This window comes from Lytechinus pictus, chromosome 3 (genome assembly GCF_037042905.1).
Source record: "Lytechinus pictus isolate F3 Inbred chromosome 3, Lp3.0, whole genome shotgun sequence".
Taxonomy (NCBI): domain Eukaryota; kingdom Metazoa; phylum Echinodermata; class Echinoidea; order Temnopleuroida; family Toxopneustidae; genus Lytechinus; species Lytechinus pictus.
The window spans coordinates 13,477,658-13,505,575 of record NC_087247.1 but is presented as its reverse complement, the minus strand read 5'-3'; the positions used below and the strand labels follow the sequence as shown (position 1 = coordinate 13,505,575).

General features: G+C 37.1%; 1 long non-coding RNA gene across 1 annotated transcript; it reads left to right on the top strand.

Moving 5' to 3' along the window:
- The first annotated feature begins 1,491 nt into the window (after positions 1-1,491).
- LOC135153527 (uncharacterized) lies at positions 1,492-27,346 on the top strand. The gene is made up of 7 exons (XR_010292931.1): positions 1,492-1,591; positions 5,864-5,944; positions 10,211-10,656; positions 12,757-12,918; positions 17,266-17,490; positions 22,887-23,045; positions 23,874-27,346. It is a non-coding gene; the product is annotated as an uncharacterized LOC135153527 (long non-coding RNA).
- Positions 27,347-27,918: the final 572 nt, after the last annotated feature.

The window sequence follows — 27,918 nt, the reverse complement described above, 5'->3', positions numbered from 1 at the left end:
GTAAAATTCACCAAACAAAATGCTGAAAATATTATTTAAATATGATAACAAAATTTAATGAGGTCATTGAATTGTAAAATTTACTAAAATTTTGTGAAAATACTTATAAAGAGCCTATGCACGCTGTCATAAATATGAAATAGGTGGGCTAATGATTTCACGTCCCCATTTTCATTTATTATGTTATTGCATGAAATCATAACTATGAAAAAGTAATGCAGTGATTTCCTTAGGCCTACTCATTTTAATAAGATTTTTTTTCATTATTGGAGGACGAAGGTTGATGAATATATAGGTAGGGATATTTCAGCAAAATATTGATACGAAACTTAATTAACTTTGTTATTCTTTGTCTATTTTGATGAAATTTTCAGTGCTTTGTTTGTGTGATTGTACTTTATTTGCGCATATCTTATTACTTTCATCCTGGAGTACCCCTTTAATAAATTATTTACGAAAGTGAGGACTGTTTTCTTGTGTTCTACAACCCTCATTTCCCGAATTCCCGGGTCGCGGCGGGGGGGGGGGGCACTTGGATCCGGGATTTAGCACCTCCCCTTGAAGACCACTCCCACTCTGCCCCCTTCTCAGATAGTTATACCAGCTAGTTCTTGAAAAAAAATATTTAAAAAATACACATCAATCATTAAAAAAATATATTGAAATTCCAGCTAGTGGATGAACAATAATATGCCTAATAAAGAATTCTGTACTTCCGGGTGCAACTACTTTATTGTTTTTGAGTACTAATAATTTCAGAGAACTTGACGCATACCGCTATATGGGCGTTCACTTTAGCAAAGCGCCCAAAAGCACGCATTTCTAATACTCCGCCCACCCAATCCCCCGGGCCCATCCCCATCCTCCAATAATATTGCGAGACATAGTACCTCATTGCACATGGTACCCATAGAGGTGGAGCTTATTTTATCCACCTCGAACGTTGTGCCACCGTGTGGCCACTGAACTCTAGTTCAGTGCGTGTGGCCCTCCCCCTCCTCTATTATATGGGCACACGGAATGGCGGAATGTCCAGTCGAATCAATGGTACGATTTCGCATATTATTATTTTGATTTTGAGTTCAGGAGCAGAATTCAGCGATGGCAACATGTTGCATGTATTCACACACAATATTTTACATATTACCATGTCCAAGAACCGCGGTTGCATTTGCTGCCCCACGGAAATGAAAATCTAGAGACATTTTCCTTGCCCATGCCATTTAGCAACTTTTCAAAACTAGGACTTCTGAACCCCTGAACACGAAAAGAGTAAAGAATCCTCTGACTTGCATTTGTCGCTTAAATCATGAGAATGTCTTATTTTGCGATTTTTTATATTGAGATATTTTCCATAAATAAACTAGATATTGAATATGAAGCTGTGAACTGGCCACTGGGAGTCTGGGAGCTGAGAAAGAAAGACAATTAAGGCAGAAAATTCTGAAAATGATTGCCGATACATTCCCGATACCATCACCCGTATACCGTACCCGACGACAAGATGACCGCCGCGCCAAGTTCAAACAAAGTCAAAGGAGCGCTGTCGCTGACTTGTCGAAAAATTTGTTTCTTTTAGAGTAAATTAGAGGTAAGTGTACCTGATTCATCAATCGAGATAAAGTTGGTACTCTTGAATTGTGTATGATGAAATGGTATGTGGTATGAAGTCATGATAATTATCATAAATTCTGATTCTCGAATTGTGTAGCCCAGCCACGGTACCGGTACTGTAGTAGTCCCATGTGCTCATCTCGGGGTTGGTTGGTTGGTTGCACGTTGATTGGTGTTGGAGTTGTGATGGCGCTCTTCATATCTACAGTTAACCCAGGGAGCCCAGGGGCTTACCGTGTAATACGTGTATTTTACCATACTCGCGGGACTAGGGTGATTTATGGTCTAAATATTTCTCCAAATGAATTGTGAAAACAGAAATTATGCACTTACCACGATTATATGGATATAGGCCTAGGTCTAACGAGTGACAGTTTCCTGACATCTGGGCACAGACTGGAACCTCAAAAAACGAAAAGTTCTCTCCTTCTACCCCCGTCTCGATCGGCCATTTTTGTTATGAATTGTAACAAAATGGCTGATCGAGACTGGGGTAGAAGGAGAGAACTTTTCGTTTTTTTGAGGTTCCAGTTTGTGCCCAGATGTCAGGAAACTGTCACTCGTTAGACCTATATCCATATTATAATCGTGGTAAGTGCATAATTTCTGTTTTCACAATTCATTTGGAGAAATATTTAGACCATAAATCACCCTAGTCCCGCGAGTATGGTAAAATACACGGTAAGCCCCTGGGCTCCCGCCCGCTGTGCGGGCGGTAGCTCCCTTTGGTTAATCTACAGTCAGAGACTATCTGCCCCAGGCCAGGCAGTAGAGGCGCACGGCCAATATTGGAGACTGTCTCCAATGTGGGAGATTATCTCCAATATCAGAGACTTTTGTAAAGAATTTGGGTATCCAATTTCAGAGACAGTCTCCAGTTTTGGAGACCAATTTCCTTTGTTTACATTTGCTGCAAAAGGATTACCTTGGCGGCAAATAAAAATGTGATAAGCAGATCCCTCATGAAAAATTACCCCTTTTCGCCGTCTACTTTAAAAATTCACCGTCTACTTTTGTTTTGATAAGGATTTTTGTTGTCAATCACACACAAAACAAATGGGCTTCTGACCTTATACCCTTTTTACACAGGATTTTCTTAGCCCCGGACTATCGCTAACCCCGTACTATCCTTAACCCCGTACTATTTTTTTTCCTTTTCACACATGCCAAATTGTTATTGCTAACCCCGGATAAGGAATGCTTGCTTTTCACACACGAAACTCGCTAACCCCGGATTAGTGGTAGCTCATTCACTCATACCTTTTTACGCACGCTAAAATTTCCTTAACCCCGTACTATAGGTGGGGCTAAATTGCCATTTAGCCCCACCTATAGTACGGGGTTAAGCTTAGCCCACTTTCGTTTTACACTAGCGATCTTAACCCCGTACTATCGCTCTTAGCACCGCAATTGCTGGGATAACCCTGCTTTTTTGCAGGGCCAAATAATCCCGTACTAAAGGTGGGGTTAGCCCACTTTGCAAAAATGCTGTGTAAAAAGAAAGTGGGCTAAGCTTAACCCCGTACTATAGGTGGGGCTAAATGGCAATTTAGCCCCACCTATAGTACGGGGTTAAGGAAATTTCAGCGTGTGTAAAAAGGGTATAAGTGAGACAAAATTTTGGGTGGAAAAAATCATGCTTTTGTTGGTGTTGTTTCTTTTGTCCTTTTGCAAAGCAAGTCTCCAATGTGGGAGATTGTCTCCCCTATTGGAGATAGTCTCCCATATTGGCCGTGCGCCTCTACTGCCAGGGGTAGTATTCTGAGATCCATTTTATCTCAGATAAAATATAATATTTTAATTTTTATCTCCATTGAAATCAGTGAGTTAAAGTACCCCTAAAATCTCTCTGAATTGGTATTCTGAGATTAGAACAATTTTAGAGCTGTAACAGTACTGTAACTTGTAAGACATAGTCATAGACAGACACACCTATTTTTTAATCAATATCCAATGAGAAATGCGTTTTATAGCTCTCTCATCTCACTCAACCAATGGAAATCCATTCAGCCAGGAGGTGTAGCAAAGGAGTGAGATTGCGTCAATTTATTGACTTGAAATACACTTGCGCGTCTTTACAGAGATTTCTTTTAAAAAAAAATGACAATACTCATCTGAGAGTCATCTGCTCATATTTTTTTAAAGTCTATATCGCATCTTTTCAAGCATTTCAAAGACGATAGTCAAGAAAAGTCTTAAGAAATAATTCCTGATTGTACAGGAATAACGTCAAGATGTTATTCTCAAATATATAATTTTTCCTCATTTTCATGTCAACATTTGGAATTAATTCACCTAGAAATATTGATGAAAACAATGTCACGTAGATAAAATAGCCCCTACCCTCTCTAAGTTTATTTTATGTTTTCTTCAAAGTAACATGGGCGCAAGCACACTATTCGCATTGCAATGGTAAAATACTCGATTGGTAAGTCTACGCAGGCACTGCTCTGTCGCGAATCATCTATAATACGCAAGATAAAATTTATATATATGCAAGATAAAATTTTAAATTTTATCTGAGAGATAAAATGTCATTTCAGAATACCAATTTCATTTTAAGAGATAAAATAAGATATTTTAAAGATAAAATGACCTCAGAATACCGCCCCAGGTTGTTTCCGAGTTAGTTGCATAAGAACTTTACTTTAATTTTAGAGTCTGAGGCATGAGGGGCCGGGGGGGGGGGGGGGGGAGGGGGTCTACGTCTTCATGTTTTTTTGTAACCAGTCAATTTGACTATTAGTATTATTTGATTTTGTTTTCTTTAGAAATAAATTTAGTAAATGAATAATAAAATACTGCAGTCGCAGATCTGGTGTCTACTCTAGGTGATTTATTATTTTTCTTTCCATTTTTTAAATTTTCTATTTTGATTAGAATTTAATTAAAATGTTACTTTTGTCTCCTCTCTTTTAATATTATTTTTCCTCTTTCCTCTCCCCCCTTTAAAGTTTAATAATGGTATTTAATACTTGGATTTAGACTAGAGTCAAGTAATTGTGTCTCAATAATGTGGGGTTTTACTGTAGATCAAGATGTAACGAAAATAGGAATGTTCTGTGTTAGACTAGCCAGGAGGCTCCTAGAGAGTAAAAATCATTCACTAAAGTGTGCTTACTCTCCACGGAGCCAGGGATTGCGTCCCATTCATGTACACACACCGTCATTATTCCCACGATTAAGCCTCCTAAAAAAAAAAAAAATCAAAATTTCTAGCCTCCCCCCAAGAAGATTTCTTGCCCTAAGTTAATAGTTATGTAAATGGGCTACAACTTAATTTCCCCCCTTAGCCTAGGAAGTAATCAATTATTTTTTTCAATGAAAATTAATATCAAAAGTAAGAAAAATATTATAAAGAAGAAGATGAGCAGTTACTCACAGATGTTATTGTCGCCATCTTGCCGTCTTTGTTATCGTAGCCTAGCTACAAGACGCATATAGAGCTAGATGGCGGCAACATCATGAGCAGTGCTAGATAAAGAGTACTTGCATCGGCCGATAAATATGAATCTCACCTCGATGCTAAAATATCCCGCACGCTAGACTGGTTGAAGCGGGATTTATGCGCCAGAGTGGCGATATATGTGTTGACTACTGAATTATGTATTTCCCCTTGGCTCTGGCTATTCCTGATGTATGACTGATTTAGCTGAATCAGTCATTTTTATTTTAAATCCTGGAATAGTGAGTAACTGCCTCTTTAACTTAGGCATAGTAACACAAGACTCCACAAACAAATTTGTGTAATACATGTAGGCCAGCTAGGTATTCCTTGCAGGGATGCCAAGTTCAAAGACCCAGCTATGCGTGAGATATTCTGTGATTTGGCCTGAGATCACAGGCATTGTATTGGGGATAGGCTGTGATACATACATGCATGAGAAATAAATTTGAGGGGATGAGAAAGTCAGTCATGCGGCCTTGCGGGAGTCTCGTGCATAATTTGCGAGACCTGGGGAGCGTTTCACCAACATTTCTGTCCAACAAGTTGTGAGTTCTGACAAATTTTCTTGATTTTGTTTGGCTTAGTATCCCTATTTATTACTATGGTAACTGTCAGATAAAATGGGACTTGTTGGATAAAACGTCCAACCAGTCCTTTCATGAAACGCTCTGACAAGTCCTTTCATTTCTGTCCTTGAGTTAAGTTTATGATAATGAAAATATGAAATAATACAGTTGTCATTGGGTAAATAAGGTTATGAGTTATTAGTGAATTACTATAATTATGAATTATTGCTTTCAGATCCAGACCCAAATGAGGAGATATTAACAGTACAGTAGGAGCAGGAAAGGAGTTTTCAATCCTCAGGACCAACTCAGGAAGGTGAGTGAATTCTTTTTTACATTTACATGTAGTTCATTTCACATTACCCGTGCCATGACGGTTAATTATCATGAGTGGATTGTGGGTAAACCACTTATTTCTGAGACATACAAAGATAGCGTGGGCAATGAGTAAGAATTTAGAAAAATTTAAGAAATATTGAATGAAGAGTCCCAAGTGCAGGGAAAGGTAAGGATTAAGCAGAAGAACTGTAAGTGAGACTCCAGGAAACTGTAGTGTTTAAATGAGGTTTGTAATCACTTTGAAAGAGAAACACTGCGATTAATGCATGTTGTTAGTACGCTGTGACCACAGTTCGGTCAATCAACCTCTCAGAATCAGGGATGTCACAATGTATTTTGAAATGCACTCATTATACCTGTCAACTGTCCCTGTTTAATAGGGAGTTAGGGACCATAGGGTGGTATTTTTCAACAATTTGTGTACTTAAATTTTCTTGTTCCAGCGCATCTGGCAGTCACATATAGGTGACTCACAGAGGATGCACAGCCTGCGCATTGAAATTTTGCAGATTTTGCCATTGCGTTGTCATTCGCTAGTAGTGTGTCATTGTATGTTAAGCATTTATCGAGTGCGTTGGCCGTGGGACCAACGTGGTGTATTCACCGTCATCCGCTACGTGCGTCTGGTTTGCACAGAGCTTATTAAACACATGAAGGATGCTGGACAGTAGCCTATGCCTAACTTATGCAGAGCACACATTCTGCGGTCTCTAATGCACGTCTAACATTCCAATCGTATACCCGTGCACGTGGCATGTAGTCATAGGCGGGTCCTGCATCACTTTCTCATCACTTCTCCTCCAGCCCTCATGGGTGATGACCAAGGTTAGTACTGATATTTTTCTTGAAGGACCACCCTAGACGATGGATGATCCTGAGGTGCAATTAATCGCTATATTACAAAATCACAGTTCTCCAACATCAGCAGAGTCGCATGGAACTGGTGATTCATTGTGTCCAAGACACCAGACAGAGAATTTGGGCACTTATTTCTCCTTTCTTCTTCTTGCTTGTCTTGACATAGTTCTTAAAGAGATGTTTCTGATCTATTTCCAGTTACTTTCATGATATCTCGGGAAGCAATGCCCGCTTGATAGAGTATGGTCACTGTAGTTGCCTGCAGGCTATGGTTGGTGTAGTGATTTGTGCACCCAGCACTCTTGGCGATGTTTTCATTTTGTTTTCTGAACTGTTTAATTCGAGAGGTGTTTGTCATAGCAGGGTCCATTTTCCAGGGTCTTGGATTTTGGCCTTTGCCAGAAGTGTGTCAGGTCGGGATTCAGCAAAGTTAGATACTAGTATGTCATTAATGAGAGTAATGGATATCTTTCAGATCCTTGCACCTCATACATTCGTCCACCAAACTTTTCATCTTCATTTTCTTGTCTTGATTAATTTGTTTGCATGTCGCAATACTCAATATTATGAACTCTATCTTCGTCAGTTTGCAAAACATAATTATCAAGTTTCATGAGGTGAAGATTTTCACGACCTCTTTGTCCGAAATATGTCATGACATCATGGAACGCTTTGTTATGTAATTCAAGGGGTATGTTTATGTCCACTGCATCTGATTGAGTTGTTTTGCCTTATCAGTTCAGATATCAGTTTTGTGTTGAACATATCCTTTGCCCTCCTTTTTCAAATATATCATAATGGCCTTGTAGATTTTCTGACTTTCTGGGAAATTTGCCTTGTCTGAAATATCCACACCTCTCACAGATTTGAAACGCCAAATGTAATGGCATGCATTGTTTTTGGCATAGAAAGCCCCCTTCCTTTCTAAGACTGGCATAGTAGCAACAAAGAAACCTGTCTAACTCATCTTTTGATAGTTTATCCATGTCCTCAGCACATTTAGCAAATTCTTTCAGTCGACATTTAGCAGACTTGATACTAGATTTTTGTGTTTTTTGCATCACCGTCGGACACAAGCTCCTCCAATTCTAGATTTGTTTACAGTGCAAGTGTAGGTGTTGCCATGGTAATCAGATTGTAAAAGCCAAATAAATAAATCCAAAAGTTAGGTTTAGCTCTTTACCTAGGCCTCGGCCCTGTTTTCACTGGCATACCTAATTTTTGACACTTCCTTACATAGCGCTACATAGCACACATTTTACCTAGCGCAATGAATAGTGACGTCACCTTGTTCCTGACCATGCAACGCTACATTATGGACGGTATATTTTGGATGATACAAAGGTTTGACATTCAGTCTTCCATTTGCTCGCGTACAACAAGCTTAGTATGTTTTGTACAGTTTGGCCTGTATGACCTGTTTCTTGTTGAACTTTGTACCAAAGACCAGGCAGCATTCAATTTTTTTTTATAAGAATGCCACCAGAGACATTCAATATTCTGCTAACAAGAGTTGACAGAAGATCACCAAACTGAATACAACCTACAGTGTACAGAGATGCCCTCGACTGGCCAGAAGCTCTTTATAAACTGCATGCGAAATGGGCAAACACAAAATGCATTGTATCATACAACTTGTAACAAACTTGCACTTTTCAATGACAAAATCCATTATAAAGAATGGACAACCACTAAACGCATTATTTTTCTTGCAGAAAAAAAATCAATAACCTACATGTACCTTTCCTGTTTAAGATGTGTAAAATTGGCAGACACGTCCTCATTGTATTAAAGTTGGATAATATACATTTAATAACCACAACTTTCATTGTTTAGAGTTTCCGCTACTCCCTAGTCCCTCCATATCTTGACTACTACTACCAGCAAATCCCTGGGGTCTATCTGGACTAGGGTCGAAGAAGTCTCCAATAATGCGAGATGTTGGCCATATCTGTGAGCCTCCTTTTGCAGCTTGTGGGGATTACTTGTTGAGCACTGCCGATGATGTTAGGCACTCTCTGCTGCTGCTTGATGTGGTGTTGCTCCTGCTGTTCATTCTGATGTTGATGATGATTGTGGTGCTCATGTTGCTGATGTTGCTGCTGGGGGTATTGATGTAGCTGCAGTTGGGGGTATTGCAGATGCTTAGAGAACTGCAGTGGACCCAGATTTAGGTAACAGGATCTTGTCGATCACTCTGCTTTTGTACCTCTCCATGTAACCGCAGTCCTTGGCTTGTAAGTAGGGACACAGTTGGTCGTGACCATTGGTGGTATGGTGCTTTTCCACAGGTCAGGGGCGGGCAACCACTGCTCTATGTACTTTGGAGAGGACGAGCAGGGGATGCAGAGCTGGGTTGGAAGGATCGTGATGGCATGACATGTGGAGGCTTTTCTTCATCGCTACCTTGCATGGCAACTTCCAGGATCTTGCTAATGATCGTGCACGTCTTTTAAAATTTTAGTTCTGACGTCCACCATTGCCCCTTCCACAGAGGTTGCAAAGACAGGTGTTTGTGGTCAGATGGCCTGCTGCAGATGGAGCATCTGTTGGCCAGACCCCTGCAGCAGCTCCTGTAAAGTGATCAGGACTGTGTCCTCCAAATTCATACCCTTTACGTTTCTGCCGACATATTGGAAAGATTTCTAAGACAGACTGTTCCTCCTCATCGTATCCTTCCATGATGATCTGGGCACACTTAGTTCTATCAGTCTTGAGATCTCTACTGTGTGCATGATATGCATTTTCCAGTAAAAATAATACAAAAATACAGTTCATACAAACAATATTACTTCAATGATACTCAAGACTGCTAAAATGACTACCAACTTTTGTTTAGAAACATTGGGCATCATTCATACATAGAATGATGAGTAAAAAGTAAAAAAATATGTAGCTCTACTTACACTGTTAAGTGGCTCTTGTTTGTGGACATACAGTCTTTTCTAAAGAGAAAGTGAAACCTCTTCAATGTCCAGAGCTTCCTCTTTGTGAATACCCATTGTCCAGACTCAGACTAGGGCAGTTTTCTAGTTGCGTGAAGTTTTCTCTCATGCCCTCGCACCACCCTTGCAGGTGAGAAGATAACTAGTTCTTGATTTTTTTATTTCACATGCACTGCACCCCATTACTAGTATACCAACATTGCTGGCCCCAAAAATTCACCTGGTATTCGTTATATTTTGAATGTGATTTTGCATTTGAAGTGCCATAATTTCCAGTGGATGTTTTTTCATTGTATTCTTTTTGAATATCATGAGAACAATCCAATAGCTCAACAACAATTTTTTTTTCTTTTCCACAACTTTTATTTTATATTGAAAACTTAAACAGCTATTGAAATATCGTTGTTCATTTTATCGATCATATTCTTTTCTTTTTACAGGTGTTCTTCATGGACAAATCTCAGAGCTTTGGGATCAAGCAGAGCACACCTAGGACCCGTTTCATGATGAGTCACAACTACTGTAACGGTGTCATTAAGGCAACTACCATGGTAACATGGCTCAGCAACCAATCATATTCAAAGTTACCATGGTAGTTGCCTTAATGGCAAAGTTACAATAGTTGAGAAACTTTTTATGAAACGGGGCCGCAAGAGGATGGAGCTCCCCGTCATCCACCATCATCCAGCGCAGTGCAGGGCTTGATGGTCATCTTGTGGTGCTGCTAGCTGATGATGGGTCAATGAACTTTGCTGGGACAGCCTGGAAATGCAAAGATGGATCCAGTGCAGTACGGAGCATGATGGTCATCTTGTGGTCCTGCTTGCTGACTATGGGTCAACAAACTTTGCTGGGACAGCCAGGAAAGGTGACAACAATGACCAAGGTTAGCAATTTTCGCTTTTGAGATGTCTGGGGAGTTTTCCATGAAACAAATTATTGGTGATGCTCACCGACTATTTTGCCCTGAGCCAATCAGTAGCTTGTAAACAATTGTCTGAAAATCAACGACTCTTTTGCTGTTCTGCTAGCTATAGGGCAATATGGCGCTATCGATTACAAAAATGATACCAAATAATATGTAAGAAAATGTTGATCAACCACATTGCTCTTATACTTGCTGAATGATGATTTGTTTCATGTACTACTCCTGTAAAGTTTTAAATTCAGGTTTCTCATTCTCATAAAAAATACTTTAAATATTTACAAATAGAAGGACAATTCCTTTAAAATATTCTGAGCTTTCTTCCATGTATGGGATAATGAGTGAAATGATTGTCAAGCAGGCTTGTCTAAAGGTTGGTTTTCAAATCCTATGATCATCAGAATATTTGTTATTGGACCTGTTACACAAAGGTTTGCAATGGATTGCAAATATGAAAGAATAGTTCTGATTGGTTCCTGGTCAGTATTTTGAGCAAAATATAAATGCAAAACTTATTTTTATTGGTAATTTCCATTTAGTTATTCATGGGATAATGTAAAAAAAGTAAACATAGTTTGATGTCCATTTCAATGTTGTTTAAGATAAATTTTAAGATAAAAAAAAAGATGTTTAAGATAGAAAAAGTAAACATAGTTTTTATGTCCATTAAATGTAGTCGTAGTAAACACTTAATTCACCAGAAAGTGATCTAGATCCGGTACAGTTACGTAAACTGAACTTTTTAAAATGAAATCTAAGCTGAAAAATAATCACACTGGAGATAGCCATCACAGTTTAAGCACATCTCAAATAATATATTATTATTGCTTGGAAAATGACCCGACATCAAGCTGGAATTATTAACTTTGCTAATTTCTCAGAACTCTTCCACATTTTTTTTACTCCTCTTGCACATATTTTTGAATATCAAAGTTCAAAATATTTCGCGAAAACAGTTACATTTTTTCCTCCCCCCCTATTTCATAATATCATCGGCAGTCATCCGAGCCATTGCATTACACATACGACAGAGCAAACCCTTTACAGACAAAAGACCAAGACGAATGCTGGACATTGGTATCTTTATGTTTCACAAAACCAAGAATCTGACAAAGTATCGCAAAAGAGCTACATGCTTGTAATTTTGGTGTGAGTGGTTTAGATTTTCCCTGTACAAAAACGCCATAGGGGATAGGATACAACAACCCTGACCACGTTTTCAATAGAGGGGTAATGCAAGTAGCAAGTTTTGTGATGATTTCTCCACGAAATGTAAGAAGAGATTGAGAACACAGTGCAAAGCGGATGCAACTACATGTAGACTAGCATTAGCTATGGTACGAGTAGACTGGAAGGTGTTGGGTCACTCATCACTGAAATTAGTTGAGAATTAATTTCTTTTGGATGGACAGTGAATGCTTATACTTATATAATATTGACTGGTCTTGAGGGGAACATCAAATATATTGCCAGCAAAAGAATCATATTGGCCCGAGTTTATAGACGAGGGCAATATGGGTCTTTTAAGGGCAATATATTTTTGATGTTCCCCGAAAGAAGAGCCAGTCAATATTTTCATTATTATCCAAATAAGATATCTAGAGCAAAAATCACAATAATGGTGGTATTTCTTTTGATGAATAGAGTTATGTTGTGTCATGTTAATATCAGGGTCTAGGCTCTGCACTTTACCATTATGACGTACTTGCAAGCGCCCAGATCCAGTGTTGTCTTTATTATGACGTAGATTGTTCGTGCGCGGATCATTATGAGGCGTATCTCTTCATTCGCATCCTCAAAAGTCCCGGATGTGAGACCAGGGAAAATACAAAGGTATATTTTGCGTTGTCTCTGCGTGCAAAGTCAATACACGCATTGAGACCGAGGAAAATACAAACAATATACCTATCCTTTCCTGATATTCAAAAAATGTAGGGCAATACGACTTTGTTAATGACCAGCTCAGATGTCTGATACGGGTAATAATATACTATAGTAAGATAATACTATAGGGAGATATAATAAGTCCTGCATTGTAATTCTTTGACCACCCCCCCCCAGGTCTTGTTACTAAACTGAAGGATACCCCGGGATCAAGGAAGCAGCGTTAGGCAAGGCCCGTGTCTTAGGCCTTGACCTCCACTGGACAACAGTATGCCTTTTGAATCAGCAATAAAGGTCAATGTGGACAAGGGGTCATTGCTGGACATCCTGCCAACGAAGGTCAGTATTGAAGTTGTGCCATTTTGGTTGATTGCGTCTTCTAACAAGTTTCAAGATTTGATTTTATTCAGACCATCAAATAATAATATAAATAGCATAGAGCATATTTTAACATGGTATTGTAAGCGCTTAATTTAATAACAGAGACATTATCAACAATGACAAGAATTTGGAAAGATGAATTCAAATTGAGTTTGCAATAAGACATCTAAATTGGCTCAAGTTAATTCCTTTATTTTGTTTTATCAACAGTTTTCTCTTTTATTATTAACAATTAAGTACGTAATGAAACTCGTGACCTATAGTGTTTCTTTTCAAATTTTCATAATTTCTTTGATCCAAATGATGATAATTATAACTACATCTGCTTACACAGCACTTACAATAATGCAGTATAATTGTGTTCAAGGATTAAATTCCTGCCGGGTTTCCATTCATCTCACATTGATTGAGTGCAGCACAATGGGGATAAATTATGGAAAATTATGATATGATAAACACATTCAATGAATTGCTTCAAATAGTAAACAGATATACCAGGCTTTGAGACAACATGGAGGGAATTATTTGTCCGAGGTTGGACTGGCAACTACTATTGTAATATTGCTAGTGTGACCGAGGATGAACAATTCCCTCTTTACTTTAAAAAGAAATGCCTGGTTTATTGTCTCACCTGCGAAGCAGAGTGAGACTATAGGCGCCGCTTTTACGGCGGCTGCGGCGTCAACACCAAATCTTAACCGAAAGTTAAGTTTTTGAAATGACAGCATAACTTAAAAAGTATATGGACCTAGTTCATGAAACTTGGCCATAATAATGTTAATCAAGTATTACTAAACACCCTGCCTGAGTTTCAGGTCACATGACCAAGGTCAAAGGTCATTTAGGGTCAATGAACTTTACATGTTGGGGGGAATCAACATCAAAATCTTAACCTAAGGTTAAGTTTTTTGAAATGTCATCATAACTGAAAAAAGATATGGACCAAGTTCATGAAACTTGGACATAAGGTTAATCAAGTATTACTGAACATTCTGCCTGAGTTTCTAGTCACATGACGAAAATTATCTGATAACGATGTCTATTTATACCAGTCCCCAGGACCGTACGCACGAACGCGGGAACAATAGGCGTTATCAGATAATTTTCGTCACTTGATAAAGAGTTGCAGCGGCACTCGAAAGCTTGTGAACTTGTAAGCTAGTGAACACTTTTTGCGAGAGTGATCACAAATTTCCTAGAAAGCTAGTGAACACTTTTTGCGAGAGTGATCACGAATTTCCTTGTTGAACATAGTAGATCGCGAGACAAATGAATACCCTCTAGCGATTATTGATAGATATAGTTTATAAAATGTGGATATAGGGGTAATCGAGTATCACTGACAAGTCTCAGGTTGCATGATCAAGGTCAAATGTCATTTATTGTCTATAAACGTAGTATTGTATCATTATATGAATGGTGTTTTTTGTGAATAATTATTTAATAGTAGTTTTCGAAGTCAGCAATGCTGCTATATTGAATCGCGTGATGCAGGTGAGACTGCCACAGGCGCTCCACTTGTTTGTGTTATAATCTACTTATAAAAAAGTTATACAAATTGATACCAGGATTGATAGATCTTGGAAAATCGTATCCCCGTTTAATCATCCCCAATCTAGATCAAAATGTAGTTCATGCACTGCTCTTGCAGAGCCAGGTTGCATATTTAACTAGTGCGCTGACTGATCATTTTGCCTATGCGCTCAGCAGAATCTGGGTATCAGCACCGACGCATCATGGGACTTGCCTGGGAGAGACAACTTGCTGACCAGCGCATCTGACAGATTGCATGATCTGCATCTTATGTTAATAATCTTTCAAGTATTCATGGTAGATGTAGTTGCCAGGGATCTGCTATTGACACCAGTCATTATCTCAACTCTCTGTTTTGGTTAAACATATTCTAAATATTCTTGGGAGAGGTGATCTGCATAGCTGAGCACTTGACACCAAATATCTACAAAACATGGGGGCCAATCAGGATAGTTGTAGCATACAACAGGAACCAATCAGAATAGTTGTTTTATATTTGCAATCGATCACAAACCATTGTGTAACAGGGTCTAGAGGAGCAAACACCATTATCTTCAAGTCAAATTCAGGACTTTTATTTGATACAGGAGATATCTGTTAATGTAAATCAAAGTGAATGAACCAGATATTGGTTTAAACATGTTGATTTTCCAAAATATTTTTACTATCAATTCTGACTATTCTGAGATTCGCATGTGCACTCGCTACTCATGAACCCATTTTGTTAGGTAATGTACAATGATTTTTTGTGTAGCTCTAAGGAGCAGGTCCAAGCTATTATATCTTGATTATATGTGATTGTCAGGCTTATGCTTAATTAGAATTAAAATGGTGTGCTAATTAGGCATTTAGGTTATTTGTAGAGTTAACTTAGTTTGTAGATTAACCTTGATGAAGTTTGTACTTTTTAAATTTGATATTGTGTTGACTTTTCTGCAAAAGTGGATCCAAAGGTTTTCCAGAGTTTTTCCCTATTGAGTTTTATCTCTGGTTTTTTACCCTGGATCTACTTGTCGTAGAATTGGGTACATGAATATGAAAGTAACCCAAGTCCATCTGTTGGCCAAATTGATTTATTCATGGGATATTGTTTGCTTATACATGAGCCCATCTTATTTGTAATTTGTATTTTGGAATTCCACCCAAAAGTTCCCCAAATGAATGAAAATTTGAACCCCAAAATTATTTTTTATTTTTTCCTTGATTTACTCAAAATAAACTACATGTATTATGGAATTGGGTTATTGTTATATTCATATACTCAATTGTCAACACAACCCACCCCCCTTAATTTTGCACTTGATAGCTTTGTAATACTTATTTTTTCCATTAATATTATAAATTTGTTCTGTCTTTTTTTGTCAATTATTACACCAAGGTTTACAAAAATTGGCAGGTTACTTTTAATAAACAGGCTACTTTTAATAAACAGAATATCATGTATTAAGTGTTATAAACCCTTATCTTATTTGTGTAGGACTATCAGCAACAAACAAAGTTGATTATTAGATAATTCAATCTATTCCTGTTCAATTTCGTTTGACAAAATTATATTCGGTATACAGAATAAAATTTGATGTTTTAGAGGAATCAATTATGTCTGTAACATGAACGAAAAACAGCAAAGGTCCAGATATATACTTACTAGTGCGACATTGCATGTTATGGCAAGAATATCATATCAGTCAACAAGGTCATTATTTTGAACTACTGGGTATTAGAAGTTTGTTGTGTAATATATTCTATATCTGGCAATAACTAAAAGATAAAAATTTATTAATTTGATACATTTTCGTGAAAAAGTTTACTGTTAGCATCAAAGAGCTAATTTTTAAATATATCTTGTCTTAAGGGAACTATATAGAACCATATAGGGTTCATCTTCCAACTTGGTTCATGAACTATATATGAAAAAGGGTCTGAATCACATGGGTATTAAGAAATAAAGTACAGTATTGACTTTTCAAAAAGTGACTTTATATTATCCGATCAGTTTTAATTCTTGAAAAGTTTATGATACTAGGATGATCCGATTGAATTTTAAGGTCACAACTTAAGACATATCTCTTTAATGAAGCATTCAATTAGATTTTACTTAAGCCATATGTAATTGATTAATGCTTTTGTTGTTTAAGTGTTTATTTCCACTGTTCTAAGTTATAATTGGGCAATTCCATAAAATATGTACGTCCGACCCCCCATATGTGGGACCTTCATGACATTTTTTTGTCTCTGATTTCTTGTTCTTTTGACAGTCTGTAATGCTCTCAAATGACTATGACTTGGTCAGTTTATGAAGTGAAGTAAAACTTGAGAAAAATGGGGGTCGGATGTACAAAAAGGTTGATTATTTTATGGAATTGCCCAATTACAATGTATAATTTTATTTTAAGTAAAGTGCATTGAGAGTCCTTACAGGTCTGAAATGCGCTATATAAAAACAACACTATTATTATTATAATGATTCTGGGGAGTGTTTCACAAATGACTAAAACTGACCAAAAGTCTTTGTTACGTTAGGATATTAAGCGCACAGTCTCATTGATTAATACATAGTTGAGAGTGATCTCTAAGTATGATCCAACCAAAGGCCTATTTTCCGCACCAGTTGGAAATGAAAGAGCAATTTTTAGTCACACATAAAATCTTTGTGAAACACCCCTCTAATACTAGATAGCTTGGACCTGCCCGGTAGAGTACTATTGTTTTTACTATATATTCGCTTTGTATTCATGATTTTTTTTTTTTTCTTTTGTGAAACAAAAATGTAAGACCAGCAGCTGAGAAGATTCTTTCAGGTTGGAGGACCAGAGCATTTGACCTCATTGATTGCAGGGGTAGGCCCTAGACCTCACAAACGTGGCTTCCTGTCTGGTTTGAGCTGGGATCTTCCTGCCAGAATCACACAGTTAGTGACGTCACTACCAAGAGACCTATTTTTCAGTGGGCAGAGAAGGGCACTGGACACCGTTGAGCATGGTATGCAGCTTCCATAATGTAAGTGCTTTATTGATGAATTTAATGATATTTTGTGTGGCTTAGAGTATGCAAGACAATGCAATTGGTTTTCCGGCAATTATTCTAAAGGTAATAATTGTCGAGGAAATATTGGGCAGCTATTTCCCTCACATCAGGATATTTGCCCACTTGTTGCCCCATTTGAACTCTTTAGATTCAGTACAATTTCTTTAATCTTTGGGATGTAATTCTTTTCCTGAAATTCTTTCAAACAATACCAATCCTTATAAATGCAATTTTGATAAATTTGTAGGGAAAAAACCCCCATTGCTCTTTTCTGTCTCACTTTAAATAAATGACCTGCCCTTTACTATTACTATTTATCTTTTCCATTCCTACATGAATATCATTTTGTTTGCTATGTGTCTTGATCTGTTGATCTTTACTGTAGTCTATCTATTCCCCTTATAGCCATCCCTTTCTTATTCCCTAATCTTCTTTCTTCCTTACTCCACCCTCCCCTCATGTTTTTGCTTTCCCTTCTCCTCACATCTCTACAATAGTATTAACAGTTGATCCATTAATTATTGTCTGCCTTTTAATTCCCTGTACTATCTGCTCGAAATTTATCTTTGTTTCACACCGTTACACCATGATATTTGCCATGACTGATAGAATGTGCCAAGACATAACAAATTCTTTTACAAGGCAATTTATAAAAAATGTACAAACTTTAATCTAATTATTATTACATTTATTGCAGAGGAAGAAGTATAAATTATTTTGCAATAAATTTCCCTTTTTCTGTACATGTTAATTTTTCGGACCAATTTGAAACAGTCGTTTTGATCCTTTCCCCATAAACCACATGTTTGTGGGAGTATGTATGTATTCATCATGTCATCACATAACTTGCAGAGATAACGGCCCGCGTTGGAATGATATATATGATTTGTGATGAAACTGAAAGTAGATTCTCAATATCGGTTTGTCCATCAAAAACTTTGCATTTAAAGTAAAGTATAAACCTTTACCCATTTTTGTGAGGATTGTGTGCTTCAATGGTTTTTCCACAAAAAAGGGGGGGGGGTGTGCTCCATCAATTACAGCAATACATGTCAGTGTTGAATCTAGTTTCACAAGTGCAATGTCAAATTTTGATTTCTTTCTTGCCAGCAATTGTCATTTACTTTTCAAGTGATTATTCAAGAGCCTTGCTGTTGTTGTGTTTCCAGTTGACCCTCCTTGATGTAATGGGGCTTGTGCACATTTGTCGAATTTCATCGATGGAACAGTTTAGCTTTGGGGCTCAATGGCATTGATTGATCAAGATCAATCTTTAACCGGTTTGCACTCCAAGTTGACCCAGGTTTAACTCTGCGCGAAGAAAGTGAAGAGAGGAACTGTTGACCTAAAGAGAGCTCTGCTGACTTCTGGTATTTTTTTTCAATTGCATGTGACATCTTTGTTTTTATTTTGAAATCTTGTATGGTGCTGATCCTCAAGTACTGTCCGACCAGGCCTTCTTTTCATCTAATGTATGATATCCCAAGCTCTCCACAACATCATGCAAGTTGCACATTAGCTACAGGACTTTCAAATCCTGATGTAGCATCTGTTCCTTTGATCTGGAATTGATTTCTCTGCTATCCTTTGAGAGTGTTGGCCTCTTTGTGGTGATGTTGGAGGAATTCTCAGTGGATCTCGTTCCAGATGATCATTTTCTCATCTGAAGTATCTCATGGGAACTTGCAAGTCCTTCACTGTCCTTGTAATGACATACAAAGCATGTTTGCAGACCATCGTAGAAGTGGTTCCTTCCTGTTGTTTATGGACCCTCTGATCATGTCTGAGTGAAGTTGAAGTTTCTCAACAAGGTCCAGGGGCTTGTCATATGTCGATGTTGGGCTGTTCATCCACCTACGCATCTGGCAGTGATCCACCAGATCGATAGCCTTCATTTCTCAATTTTCTGTTTGATTTTCCATGATGCTCTTTCAGTCATTGAATTGTGTGGTATTTTTTTCTTGGGAACAGTGTAAGTCGTATCCCATGTGAATGAGGATTGCACTTATTTAATTGGCTGGATGTATTTGAGAGGGCTTGCTGTACTTGGGAAGGCATTTGATGGAACTTTGCTTACATGGTTCGGTTGATCCTGTGGTTTTCTAAATTTCACATGGGCTTTAAAAGTTATTCAGTCCAATCCAGAGTTTTTTCATGGTTCTCGTCATGTATTAACCCACGGTGTTAATGATGGCGGTGTGGCCTACGAGAAGGAGCCAGAGTGGGACAGCTCTTCGAGACCCGAGTGTCAAGACTATGGTGATCAATGAAAGAGGCTTGTAATTCCTTGAGCTTCCTAGTCAGCATCTACAAATGGTGCAGATACTAAGGGGCATTTTCGCCTATTATGAGCCCATTTGAAAATCCTTATTTTATTGTTCGAAATAGACACCAGAAATGAAATACTCCGAAAATTTGTTTTGCCCAATTGATCGTGGGCCTGGCAGCCGCTGTGCAGCACCAGATCGACGAGGCTCTATCCCTTTAATTGTTGAACACCTAGCAGGGCTAGGTGTTTGAACCCACGACCTCCCGGTTGTGAGACGGATGCTCTTCCAACTGAGCCAACACACTGGTCACTGAGCCAACACACCGGTCATTTCTGAAAGTTTCTATTTGAAGTTAATGTGTGTAATTGGTTTATTGTCCCAACTGTCAGTGGCGAAAGAAATGGTTTCCAACATCCAGTCTGGATAGAGTTCAGGAAATTTATTTGGTGCCTTCTCTGATATTTGACATTGCACTTCACAACTAGAAAACATGCATTGTATTGTTATGATTGATGGGCTATTGATTTATGGGTCATTATTAAATCATTGTGGGATATAAAGTGCACTTCCTCGGGACAGATCTATGTTGAGGGTTTAACCCTTCAATAGATTCACATATCATTTCATTCCAACGCCCTTTACCTTATCTCTCAGAGTTGTGCAGAAAGAAGTGATGGATACAATATACAAACACAACCATTTGGTGCCCCCTTGACAGAAAACAAAAGATTTAAAAAAAAAGAAACCCTTTAAATTATTATTTGGCACTCTCGGCAGAAAAAAAAAATCAAATTAACATTTTGTGCCCCCCTTTTGACAGAAAAACAAAAACATCAAATTTACATCCCATGTTTAATGGATTCTCTTTAGATGTTTCAACCAAATTGCAGTGTTCATTGAAATTCATAAAAACATGTTTGCATCATGTATGGAAAAGGGTGTATTTATTTGCGAAATTGTTGTTCTATTTTCCATTTGCTCACTTAAAAAGGCCCCCCCCCCAAAAAAAAAAAAAAACTTACTAAATGAATAAATGATAGAGGAAAACAAATCAAAATTGTCATTATCATGGAAAAGGAAAAAGAAAAAAAAAAAACATACAGATAAAAAAAAATGGTATCATGAAATTACTTAGAACATTGTATTAGTCATGGCAAGTAAATGTTGCAAGGGTGTGTCATGAAGGCAGACATGGATGGATAGTACAGGGAGGTACGGAGAGATCATGATTAGTGGATCAACTGGTAAGCTTGCAGGAAGGAGAGGAGGGGGATAAAGGGGAGGATAGCCTATCATCCACGCAGAGGCTACAGCTCTATTTTTGCCGTTATGCTGAACTAAAGCGATGTCTGATCCAGTGAATATCTGGTGCGTTTTATAAAAAATTGCACCAAATCAGAGTCCATAGTCTCGCTGCATCAGACACATGGCTTGTGTTTAACATCAGCAAAAAATAAAGCTGTAGTCTCGGCCTGGATCATAGACTAAGAGGTGGTATTGAAGAAGAGAGCAGACTAGAGGAAATAAGGTGGTTTTGTTCAAGGGTGAATAGAGAGACTACAAAGAGATCAACAACCAAAGTCACATGGTAGGGAAGAAAAAAAGGGGGAGGGGCAAACTGTAAATGCCTAGGTGGGCAAGTTACTCCCAAATACAATTGTTGCCAAGAGCAACAAAACCAAGACCCCTCGGAGCGAAGACGGCTGGTTTTGGGGGTTTTGGGGGCTATTTTTGGAAAATACTTATTTTGCTCAATTTTGGACAATTTGGCAGGTCACGGGTGGGGCAAGAGACTTAAATCTTTTCGAAATCGATCTTCTTTATTTTTTGTAGATTGACCCATTCGGATGCTAGAAGACCCCTCGGAGCGAAGACTGCTGGTTTGGGGGGTTTTGGGGGCTATTTTGGAAAATACTTATTTTGCTCAATTTTGGACAATTTGGCAGGTCGCGGGTGGGGCAAGAAACCCGAAAATCTTTTCGAAATCGATCTTCTTTATTCTTTGTATATTGACCCATTCGGATGCTAGAAGACCCCTCGGAGCGAAGACGGCTGGTTTGGGGGGGTTTAGGGGGGCTTTTTTGGAATAAAATCATTTTGCTCAATTTCTGACAATTTTGCCAGGTCGCGAGGGTGCAAGAGACCCGAAAATCTTTTCGAAATCGATCTTCTATATTCTTTGTATATTGACCCATTCGGATGCTAGAAGACCCTTCGGAGCGAAGACGGCTGGTTTGGGGGGGTTTAGGGGGGCTTTTTTAAAATAAAATCATTTTGCTCAATTTCTGACAATTTTGCCAGGTCGCGAGGGTGCGAGAGACCCGAAAATCTTTTCGAAATTGATCTTTTTTTTTTTGTATATCGACCCATTCGGATGCTAGAAGACCCCCCGGAGCGAAGACGGCTGGTTTGGGGGGTTAATTAAATCATAATTAATCATATTTAAACAGAGTAATAGATCGGTGTACACGGAGATGACTTTCTTTCCTATACATAGCGTTGAACCTATGAAGTTATCATGATATATTTAGCAAGAATGATGTGTTATAAAATTGTTAAACTGACAAAGATGATGCATGGAATAATTTTTTTTCTTATCTGCAAACAACAGAATCCTCTGTGATTTATCAAATTTAGGAATAATTTTTATGAATCATATTCCACCCCTCATTTTGAATGATTAAGAAACTGTATTGACATTCAAAATGTCAAATTAAGTTAGGAAAACAGGACAAGAAATGGATGTGCAAGCCAAAGATTTGGAATGAAGTTTTATTGCATTTAATTAACCATTTTGTTCAGATATATTACAGCATTAATTTATGCCTGCATCTTTTTTAATGAGTAACTTCAAGAGTGAATTAAAAATTGGTTGTCCATTTATGAGGTGAATAGCTGGAGAAGTAGTCATGGGAAGTGGTGGCAGAAGTGATGGAGTTTACCAACTTTAACCACAAGTGTAGAAATTATTTGTTATGAATTAGAAGAAAAAGGGAACATTATTCATACTTTCATAATTAAATTTTGATTGTACGATTAATGTTTTTAAAAGAAAATGTTGTTAGAATAATATTTTGTTCTTTCACTTGACATCCGCAGTCATATCACTCAATGTACAGCATGGATACATCCCTATCTTGTGTGAACCATCTTCCAGCATGAATAAGAGAGCTAGTTTACCACAGACAAGGACATGACACCAATCTTGAAATCATCATCTACAAGGAATGGATAGTGTGAGCAGTTATTGATGTTTAGGTGAGTTATGATCCAAAAGAGGCATTGGATTTGACATAAAACTCTTTAAAAATCTAGTCATGTTAAACATATTTACCTTGTGAAACAGAGGAGTAGATCCGTGTACAGGGAGAAGAATTTATTTTTCAAACAAAACGTTGAACTTTGAAGTTTCAAAATGTGGATGTTTCATAATAGATTTAGCAAATACTGTGTCATCAAATTGTTTACCAATTTCAGATTCATTTCTTTATCAAATAGAGAGAGAGAGGTTTTTATGCTGTTGAGAAAAAATAAATCTTTCATTTTTTTCCCCTTTGCTTTCATATTGTTTTTTCTTTACCCTTGTGTTTTCGTTCTTTTTGCAATTCCCCCCTGCCTCCTCACTATGCCCCTGAACCATCAAAAAAAATTTATGATTTTGCAAGATGATTTCTGTTATATATTATTTCAGTTGCGACATCTGCATATAGTAGGCTCTTCTCAGAAGGAACAATTTTGGAGAAATTTTGTTCTTAAATTTTGAAATGTATGAATGTAAACAAACAATCCATTTTATCGCAATCTCCATACTGTATATTCAAATCAATAAACTAGATGACACCAAATCAGGTGATACATGTGTATTTGTGAGGAGTTTTTGAGGTTATGTTATGGTACTTACCTCTAAATAAAATTGCCCTCATAAGTGTTTTGGTGTAGTATACTGGCATTACATTTGTCCAAATGTAAGCCTCTATTCATTTCATTTGTACATGTTTTATAGTATGATGAATGTTTCTGAAAATTTTATTTATTTATTTATTTATTTATTGAAATATATTTTGTTCTTTCACTTTACATCTGCAGTCATATCACTCCGTGTACAGAATGGCTACATCCCCTATCTTGTGTGAACCATCTTCCAGTATAAATGAGAGAGCTACATGTAGTCTACCAGAGTCAAGGACATGACACCAATCTTGAAATCATCATCTACATGGAATGTCTGGATGAGTATGGGAATTTTGCCATAGTTTCAGAAGCAAACGGTCAGATCTCTACATTTATTATTTGGAGGTTGTATACAAAAATACAATTATGCATATTGACTTGGTATGCATTTTTTCACATAAATAAAAAATCAAATTTTACAGCCACATTTTTTCCATTTTTCTTTAGGGAACTCTTATTTATTGAATTATGAGTGGGGAATATTACAAAAGACGGCAACAATTTCCAAGGACACAAAGGGGCATTTAGTCCAGTAAACGGGCATCCACAAATTATTTATTATCAAACAAATTGAATGAACCAAATAGGTAAAATATATTGAAAAAATGTTATTTTATTTAATATGTGACTTTACCTTTGCTTGCCATATATATTGCCCCATTTACACAATTTATGGTATGTGAAAAAATAAGTTTTTAAAAACTTTATGGTATATGATTTGAGAAAGTGGACAGTTTCCACTTTCCTTTTATGCTGATGTTAAAGTCACATTTGAATGATTCAAAACAGAAAAAAAAGGTTAATTTACCCAAAATCAGTGATTTGTTTAAATAGGACAATTTACATGGCCAGTGAGGTTATATGCATTTGCTACTCATGAACACATTTGTATGTGTTTGATAATGGATCCACGGGGCAGGTCCAAACTATTATCTGTATCTCAATTATATGTTCTTTCATTAATGGATGCATACAATGTAGGGCATACTTACTAGAAAAAAAAAGGATTTGTGCATAATGTTGGAAATGTTTCCAAGTATTGTGAGGCTTAGAATTGTTTGGTAATCAAGCCTTGAATGTATTTGTGGAGAATTCTTGTGTTAACTAGTCTGCAAAAGTGGATCCAAAGGTTTTCCAGAGTTTTTGCCTTTTGTGTTTTATCTCTGGTTTTTTACCCTGGATCTACTTGTCGTAGAATTTCTTAACACAAACATTTCTCCCTCCCAACTTCTGTGCACAATACCTTTATAATATTCTCCATGAATGTTGTTAATATGTTCTGTCCAATTTGGTCAATTGTTACTCAAAGGAGGGTGATAGATCAAATGCACAGAGAATGATATGTGTGGTGCTATTAATCTCTAACCCTAAAAAGACTTAAAAACAAACAAGCAAATCTTGCGCAACGTTTGAGACCAAATTTACAACTCCTGGGTCTGCAGTTCCAAAATTATAAAACATGTAGTTACATGTCAGACATCAAATTGCTAAGAAAAGCCTTTATTTCATGAACTGTAAAAATCCAATGCAAATTCTATTTCTAGCCAAAATTCATAACTGTGTCATTAATTTTTTTTTGCATCATTAAAAAAATGAAAACAAAGAAATACATAACAAATTGCAAAAAATAAAATACATAATAGAGCATTTTGATAACAATTATTCTTTGTTGTGTGTTTGATCTGAATCCAGCAAAGAGTCTCCAAACAAAAACATATCAGTACTTTAAGAGCTTTTTTTTATAGATTCAAGCAAAAATTCTGATTTTATGCAGTAATTAGCATTATTAATTGATGAAGAATTAAACTTGAATAATTTTGGAGCAATCATACATACAATTTTGTAGATTATACATGTATCATGGTTGACATGTGTATTGATTTTCATCATGCTTGCACAATCAACTGCCGAGAACTTTAAGGGGGAAATTTAGCTCTTCATCATTCCAGCCTCGAAGATACCCAAGTCTTATTTTGGTCAATCTATTCATTAAAGCATATTTTTCAGTTCAATTTTGAATAACTTTTGCTTATAGAAATTAAAGATACAAGTGAAAATAACTTTTTACTTAAATTTATGCTTTTACAGATATTGGAGAAAATTTAAAATGCTCTTTTTACACCACAAATCCTGTTTTCATTCTTTTCAAGGGGTTGGCATTGCTGACAATGACTTACTCACATATAGTTGTTATTAGGTCATAGGTCACAGATATCAATTTGTATCCAAAAATTTGTTGTTCTTGTGATTAGCAAAGAATTGGTTCATTGTATACCTGAAAATATCACTTGCCCTGCGACAACTTCAGGTTTGATTCAGGGATCGATTTTAAACTTTGCTCATGAATGCATATGTGAGTAAAGATCTCATTACATATTTTTTGGTCACAATGGCAAAGGTCATGAGGTTATTATTTTTAATTGTATGTGTGTTAGTCTGGCAATGGTGAATGTATTAACTTCGACTGCATGCAGTTAAGAAATTATTTAGTTTCTCTTAATTATTCATGGCCCTAATATTTTATTAGAGAAAAAAATTCCACTCTATATAGGCTAGTGTTTGAAAGCGTTTGTTACTTAATTTATTACTTTAGATTTTAAAATGTTTATGAAGCTAGCAAAACAACTCTGAAAAGTGTTTCACAAGTGAATAAATACAATTTAAAAAGTCATGCCTAAGTGTGAGTGTGCATGTAATATTTAATGCACAGTCTTATTGATTCGTATGCACCAGCGTATGAGTCCTCTGAGCGTGATCCAACCAGTATTGTGACCCATTATTTTCCGTGTGCAAGTGTAAATTCAAAAGTGAATTGAATCACACACTTAAATCTTTGTGAAACACCTCTTTAGTTTGTTGTGTCAGATAGCTTGGACTTGCCCTGTAATGTACTATTGTCTGTATCATAATTATACTTGATTTGTATTCATCATTTTTTTTTCTTTCTTGAATAAAATGTAAGACCAGCAGCCGAGAAGATTCATTCAAGTTGGAGGACCATGGCAGTTGACCTCATTGATTGCTGGGGTAGGCCCTAGACCTCACAAACATGGCTTGCTGTCTGGTTTGAGCTGGGATCTTCCTGCCAGAATCACACAATTAGTGATGTCACTACCAACAGATCTGTTTTTCAGTGTGCAGAGAAGGGCATTGGACACTGTTGTGCATGGCATACAGCTTCCTTAATGTAAGTGCTTTATTGATGATTTCAATGATATCTTGCGTAGCCTAGAGTATGTGAGACAAATGCAAACGGTTTTCCAGCAATTATTATGGTATTCTGAGGGTAAATATAGAAATATTGGGCAGAAATATCTAAATTGCACTTATTTAATTCATGGCATTTTCTTTACTTTTTGGAATGAAATTCTTTTCATGAAAATCCATAAAAACAATACCATTACTCCACCCTCCTCTTTGGTTTCTACTTGAAAATACCAGTATTATCTGTTTATCCATGAATTGCAGTCTCTTGTACCTCCCTGTACTATCCACTCAAGCTGTCACTCTGAATTCATCTTTTTTTACACCCTCTCAACACGATATTCACCATGACTGATATGATGATAAGACAATTTGTGATTATATTTATAAATTTCAATTACATTAAAAAAAAAAATAATTGCAGAACCACATGAGAAAGTGGTAATAAGTTTACAATATAATTCCCTTTTCTGTACATGTTCATCTTTTTGGATGGACTCATATGAATGGATTTTGTTGATCCTCTCCCCGTTCGCTATAAAACTCATGTTTGTGCAAGCATGTATTCATCACGTTATCACACAATGTGTAGAGATAATGGACTGCTGCTTGGAATGATGTGATTTGTGACCCAATATCGGTTCGTCTGCCCAAAAAATATATATTCACTTAAAAATCAAAAGTAAAGTATTGAGTTTTCACCCATTGTTATGAGGATTGTGTGCTTCAATGGTTTTTCCACAATGTGTAAAAGGGGGGACAAAACGCTAAATCAACCATACCAATACATGTTAGTCTTGAATCTAGTTTCAGGAGCGCAATGTCAAATTGTCAGTTGTTTTCATGGAATTATACAGGAGTGTTGCTTATTCAGTGTTTCGTATTTCCCCTCATGGACCTTTTGCTTGGATGTCTAATTTCATAAATGGAGCAGTGTAGCTGAGAGGACTTTGCGACTCGGAGGCATTGATCAAGA